Here is a 7438-nt window from a genome sequence, read left to right on the forward strand (position 1 = left end):
ACTGCCAGATTTTTAATGGCTTGGACAGATATTCGTGTTGTCCAATTTGCTCRCTTCCCTATTTTTATTTTCTTTCCATATTAATCTTACAAGTCTTTGTGGAAGTAACAATCCTGTCAAAAAAGGGGAAAAAAAAAAAAAAAAAACCCAAAAAAAAAAAAAAAAAAAAAAAAAAAAAAAAAAAAGGAAAAGAAATAGCAGAGTAGCAGCCTCAAGCACTGAATAGCAAGTGCTTGAATGCTCAGTATTTCATTCCGATGACAGAGAATAACTAGCCTGGGAAATAGGTATAACCTAAACCAGTAAGATCATTGCTCACACAATACATCAACTTGCTTGTTTTAAGTTTCTTAAAGTCTTGTTTGGTTAGTTTACAAGTAGTTTGTCATCATCATTAATAGGTCTGGAGAAAGAAGTGACTTGCCCAGATGATGCCCAGTAAAGCTGCTGGGAGGGGAGAGGGAAGTGACATTTTATAGTAAAAGTGCTCTGAGGCTGTCTTGTTCCTGCACTGGTGTGTCTGGATAGGAAATAAAGCTAAATCTGGTTAGTAACGCCCCTAACAAGAATGTAGCCTTATACTTAAAATGTTCAGCTACCACTGTGCAACATCTGACAGATGGAGGGATGGTTTGCACGGCTCCAGAGGGGAACACAATCTGAAATTYAGCCTGTGTGCTGTTCTTTGGATGGTGAGATGTCAAGACAAGCTGCGTATGCCACACGAGGGGCACGAACCAGACGGGCTGAGAATGTGTGGGGTGAGATCTGCCTTGTAGAGCCTGCTTGGCAGAAGGTTGAGATGGAGGAGAGCTGCAGGTGGCCATGGAGAGCAGAGCGGTAGCTTGGGTAGCTTGATGGCAATGAAGAGAAAAGGTGCAACTCATTAGTAGTAACAGGCATTAGTATTGTAGCTTTAGAGAAAAGAAACTATATTGGCAATAACAGGCATGATACTCTATGGAAAGCTGCCTGCTTTCTTTGGCTGTCCAATCAGGAAATATCAAGCTGGCATCTCCTGCGAGCAGAAAAAGAATATTGGCCAGGAAACCAGGGCTGGCGTGAATGTCTTTTGTAATGGAAGTTGTATTTCTAATCTCGTTCTGGCATCTTCAAGTAAAATTGCTGTCAGTCAGTTGGAATGTCTGAAAACAGGGCATCTTCCTCCAAATTCATGTAACTTGTCCTGTAACATGCAGTGTTCCACTGCAGCTTCCTCTCCATAGTTCTGCAGTGGAAAACGTGGTGAGAAACACTTGTGAAATTCCAGAGAAGAGCCAGGGTATTTTGTTACCCTTTGATTAGAACAATAAATTGTAGTGAAAAGGGGCAAACAGGCATTCATTTAGCAGTGTGTGCAAAAACCAGTGAAATGATACCAGTAAAACTTTGACTGAAACAGTCTTCCTGCTTTAGGGTCCAGTACCTGCTGCCTCATTTCCTAGGTAATGTCTCACTTCTGTTGATTACAAAATAGCTGTTCATTTCACATGGGGGCAACAGCCACATGCTCCTTGACCTGCTGCTCAGCTCCCACGTGTATTTATAGTGACGGTGTTTGYGGTGGCCGTTTTCTGTGCCTGGTGTAAACGTGTCTGCAGGTTCTGTTTGGAGCATGCTAGAGATTACCAACTGCACTGGGGCTTTACTGGGTGCAGATGCCAAGATGAGAGGTTGCTGGCATGAAGAAAATTAATATATGCAAATGAGAACAATTAAGAAGTTTAATTGTGAAATGCCATTTTCCTTACCCTAGTGATTAAAGAGCTTTGCTTGTTTAGAGCTCTTTTAACACCTAATATGCTAGTCTTTCAGTCCCAGCACCAAAAGATATTGTAGTCCAAGTATGAGGTTGCTTTCTCAGATTTAATATTGCTTTCATTTTATTCCATCCTCCCCTTGTAATGGGCTTGTGTACCTCTCTTGCACTGCTTCTATCTGGTCAGTTAAAACATTTAAATACGTAAATTTGGATTGGTGCAATCTACTATAAATATTCAGCCCCTGATGCTGAGGATTGCTGATAGAAAGGATATGCTGCCACAGGGTATGACAACATCACCAGTCATTTAAAACAAGAAGTTGAAGTATAAAGACCATATATGGTCTTATGCTTCTTATATAAAAGAAGCAAAACTGAAGGAATTTTTTTTTCTTTTTCTTTCTTATTCATCTCGGTTGTAGGTTTTATCAGGWCTTCTATTGAGAATGAAGAGAATGAAAAACCTTTCTGAGCTTTTGTCTTTGGCTAAAATGCGTTAAGACCAGTTACTATCAGTATTCTGCTGGCACGCCCTGGACTGTTCCTTTCCTCCTTTAACAAAAGATTGATCTGGACTTGAGAATCAAGGGAACCACTGAAAGTGCCAAAGCAAACAAATGGAGACAGAGGGATTGATTGTGCTCTGCTGCTGTGTATGTTTTTGTTTTTTGTTTTTCTAAAGAGATATTTAGCTTTTGAACAAAAAAAAGCTTATATGGTCTCAAATCATTAAAACTTGTATTTACTTAACCAGTTTTGCTGCAGGCTTAAAGGCCTGATATTGAAGATCTCCTCAGTGTATGTGTGATTGTAGCCACATAATTACATAGGGGAAAAACTAGTTTTAGTGATGTCTGATATGTTGAGTAGGAGGGATTGGGATGCTGTTGTGAGGCATTATCATGAGGGAAGTGTAGAATGAAATCAGAATGATATTTCCTTCATTGAGTGCAAGTAATCTGTGTGCTTGAGATGAGCGGTCTTCATTCCATCCAGCTTTGCTCCTTCTTATCTTGGCTGGACTCTTATTGAACCCTTGAACTTTGTAGTAAGGGACACAAATTGTCAACGTGATGTTAGTGGGATACAGGCCAGAGTAAGTAACACGATTCAAAGAATGTTGCCAAAATCAGTTCTTTCAAACAAACACACAGCTTGCTTTGACAGTACTTAACTTTTAGAAACACTGGCTTCACTTTCTGATGCTTGGATTGCCTTCAGGAGGAGACCTGTGTGTCTTGCCACAGAATTAGGCTATTCCTACAAGGAATATTCCTAAAGAAAATTTCTACAAGGAGCTGAAATGTTTACGTTTCCCTCCTAGAACAACTGACTGAATCCCTTTTCCTGGCAGCATCTGGTTGGAAGGAAAAAATTGCAGAGTATTTAGCCGTGGAGGTTGAGTATGTGGATAGCTGCACTGGACTAGCAATCTGTCTTAACTGGTAACTGTTCTTAATGCTCTGTTAACCTTCAGTTTTCCTTTGTTTTGTTGTTGTCACCTGTCTCTTTAGTGTTCCCTGTCTCTAGCTGTATGGGTTGGAGTAAGTTAAATGAGGAGTGGTGGCAAACTTGGCTGCCAGCTGGAAGAGTCGTTTCAGGGGAGGAAAGTCTGGTTTTGGGAAGGAAAGGGAGGCTCTTGAAAATGAGGATGCAACAGGTGCTCTCTGACTGCCCAGGAGTAACCTGCACTGTCTAAAATATGGTCAGTAGTTTCAGAAAGAGTTAGAAAGATAGACTTGAGAGAAAGAAAGAAAGAAGTTATAATTAGCATATTTAAGAAAGGAGCAGGAATAGGTTTGATTTGCATTAGTAGAGTAGCTACAGAGGGAAGGAAAAGGCAGGACAGAGGTTAGCAAATGAAAGAGTGCTGTGAACAAAAATACAAAATGATCTTCGATGTTCAAAGCTTCTTTTTTTCCTGTGTTCTCGTAATAATTTTGCTTCTGTATATAAAACGTATCCTTTCAATACGTTACATATAAACGCCAAAACAATGAAATATACATTGACGAGCGCAGCAAAGCAGTTCTGCTCATTTATATGCAGCGCTGGAGAAGTCCTTTCAGYGTACTTGAACTGAGGGTCAGGTAAACTGTGTGAAGTTGGGTACAAAAGCAAAAGCATTTCAGAGTTTTCCGTCTTCAGAGGTGCCAAAAGTCTGCTGCATAATGATCGATGGATTTGCTAGCACAGTCCATATGGCACTGGGTGTATTATAAGTACCTGTTCTCAATAATTAGTACTCAYGGAGTACATCCTGAAATGGGGAGCTCCCCATTACACCTTGAGTCTGATTCCTTCTGCTGCAGAAAGGATGTGGAATAGGTAACTCTCCTGTGATCTCTTGATCTCTTCATTACTAGCAATTAATAATAAAAGGGCAGCTGAAAGGAAAACAGTTGTCACTCTGTGCCTTTGTGGCAAGCTTAATAGCTGCAGGCTCTGCAATAATATTACCCATTACCTTGTCTGTGAGTTCCAAGACTATCAAGAATTAAAAGCTAACATTGTATACTGAACTTCTGTTTTAGTATTTAACATATCAAAAAGCAGCATTACAAGTAACTGGTTCAGAAATTATTCTTCAACTTCAAGATCAAAACTTTAGGAATCTATGATTCTGTGATCATTTTTATGCACTGTTAAACATTAGTCCAGTCTTATTAGATCAGTTGAGTGAGAGAGGTAAAAAGGCATGTGGGTGAATTGAGGAGATGACACCTTCAGTCTGAAGTGATCACTGCAGATTTTTTTGTAATAATCACAGTTGCATTTTCTAAAGCAGCTGGTAGGCTGGCAAAAACTGAGTGAAACTTTAAAAACTGGCAGTTTTCCAAGCAGAATTTATCATGTGTCCACTAAAATAACTACCAAAACAAGTGTACTTAATTTTGCTGTTCAGTGTGCCATTCATCATCTTAAAGGATGGGGGAGGATGCACTTTTCTTATAAGCATTTTAATTCAGGGATTATTTTCATTAGAMGGATATTCTTTCTTTGAGGGGTATACCTAACAGCCAGCTCAACTGCATACAGGTTTTAAATGGAGAGCAGTTATCAGCAGTTATTTTTTCTTCCTCTCTTCTGTTTTTTGTTTTTAAATATCAAAACCAGATGCAATTTGTCTCTTTTATAAGGCAGTCGTTATTTTCCTGACTACTACAGCTTAAGCAGTAGACGCAAGATCTGTAAATTTATTTGTCTGAAGAAGCAGAAGATATTCCTGAGATCTGTTTCCCAGGACTATGTTCTACAAAAGCTTCCTCATTATTTGCTAGCTAGAAGCAGCAGTAAACACTGTTAATGTGCTTTTGCTTTGATTCTTGTACTTATTATTATTATTTTTTTTTCCTTTTATTTTAGACTGGCTGGATCTTTCCCTCCAAAAGAATCAACGAAACATTTGTATCACCTTTTTTTTTTTTTTTTTTTTTTTTTTTTTTTTTTTTTTTTTCCAATTTGAGTTCTTTTATTTTCCTCTTCCTGAACATCCCGAGGACTTTCACAAACTCCGATATCATAAACTTCAGCACAGGTATGTATGTTACCATAATACCATTTCACAGAGAGGAGACTTGGGGCATAAAATAACTTAAGGTGACAGACAACCATGATAAGAACCCAGATTATTTTACTGCAAAGCTTCATTCCAKTGACTTTGAGTTCACAGTTTTCCTAACTATTTCCTAGCCATAGAAAAGCAGAGGGGAAGGACTGACTCTGTCAATGCTTTCTTTTCCCTGCTGTGCTCCTTCCCATACTTTTTAAACTAAACTCTACTGGTCCTTTCAGCTGCCAAGCTTTGAAACCTTTTTATCCTTCTTAACAACTAGACATAGAGGAAAATTCTGTTGACTTACTGTCCATAATAGATGTAAAATTATTTCTTTCCAGGCTGCTTCACAAATAGTGGTCTTTGTGCTGCAGGTTTCTTTCTGATTTGCCGCTTTAAAATATAAGCCTATTTTAGACTTTATTTATTTATTTTTTCCTCACAAAGTCCTTCAAAATACCCGTGAAAACTGCCCATTTTATATTGCCTATCTCTTTGAAATCTCCATACTGACTCTTGGATTTGTGCTGTGTTACAACTTTATATAGCTGTGTCTTCTCTGAATATTATTCCTCATTATTTTTTGTACAGCTTCTGTTCATTGTTTTCCATTTTTGCTCTTTTGTCATCCCCTGCCACTTTGGGCATCATACTGTAGTTTGTATTGCTGCATTTGTTTGAGGGAAACTCTGTTACTGTTTTACTGTCCTCTTACTAAAATCACTTGTGGGAAACTCATTGTGTCTAGCTTCATGGGTAGCCTTTTTCCAACTTGTCTTTAAATTATTTGTTTCAGTTTGATAGCAAAGACTGGATTTACTGTTTTTCACTCATGCAATAATATATGCTCAGGTGTCACTCAACAGGTCTCTTTGGTATTCCTCAYTAAGCTCAGGCCAAAACCTCTCATGCAACAGGCAGATTGCAAAACATCTCATGCAACAGGCAGCAAGCAGCATTTTGTAGAGTGCTGTGCATAGAAAATATGTTTTAGTCTGTTGCACAGAACAGRCTATTTTCTCAACTGCTTCAGAGAGAAATAAAGACACAAAGAAGAAGTGTGTTTACAGAGGTTCATAAAATTAATGTTTGAAGTTCCTAGCACAATACTATAAAAATAAATGTGGTCTGCACTGTGTTGTTCATAGTAACATTAGTAATATTTTTGAGCACTATTTATATAACTCCAAATGTGAAAATATATACTATTTCCAGGTAATAATATGCATTATAGGTAGACGTGCTTTTATTATATGCTGCAGTCAAATCATATCAAGAATTCATTTACTTAACTAGTGGCAATAAAGTGCTCRTCATGGATGTTGAATGAAATGAGTAGATGAATGCTGGCCTGCTGCTGGGCCTGAAGTGAGCTCAGGTTCATCATAAAATGCTGAGCTTCTGAGGACTGCACGTGTTGGAGATGCAGTTGAAGTATTTCACTATCATTTAATGCATGGTCTATTTTTGAATGCTGTTTCACAATTACACAGCCATGTTGAATGCTAGGCTGCTCACAAGGCTCTGCACTAAGGAAAAAATGTATCACAGCTGCAACTAAATTTTTGAAACTCCAATAAGGAAAATTAAGTTAAATTATCAGCAAAGGAGAGAAATTTGTTAGAGCTAGCAGTCTTGGAGGTTTTACTTCACCATTTCAAGGACAAGAAAGACATAAGAAAACAAGTCTAATGATTATAGTCATATATAAGCACTCTAATATGAAAACATATCTAACCAGTTCTGAGAAGGATCCCTGTGAAAAAAAAGAAACTTAAATATAGCCACTTAAGGAAGGTATGCAAATAATGTTTTAATCTCAATGGGGAGCCAGAAATAAAAGGAAGAGCTAGAATGTTGTTGGAGATTGCATTGGAAAAGGTTAGAAAGGACCAAGGTATGAAGAGCCTCCAAACAGTAGCAGCTAATTATCTTCTAATTTAAGATTAAATGCACAAGCATGTTATGAATGAGCCGTATTTGATTCCTTTGGCTTTTCCTTTGACTCTCTATAAAAAAATCTTTATGAATGCACCAGCTAGTGTCACCTTTCCAGTGCACCTTTGAAACAAGCTACTTGCCTATGCTGGGCGTTTTGGGCCATTTAATCTCTGTGAGAT

This window comes from Nothoprocta perdicaria, unplaced genomic scaffold (genome assembly GCF_003342845.1).
Source record: "Nothoprocta perdicaria isolate Ctin4 unplaced genomic scaffold, notPer1 scaffold_25, whole genome shotgun sequence".
NCBI classification, from domain to species: Eukaryota; Metazoa; Chordata; class Aves; order Tinamiformes; family Tinamidae; genus Nothoprocta; species Nothoprocta perdicaria.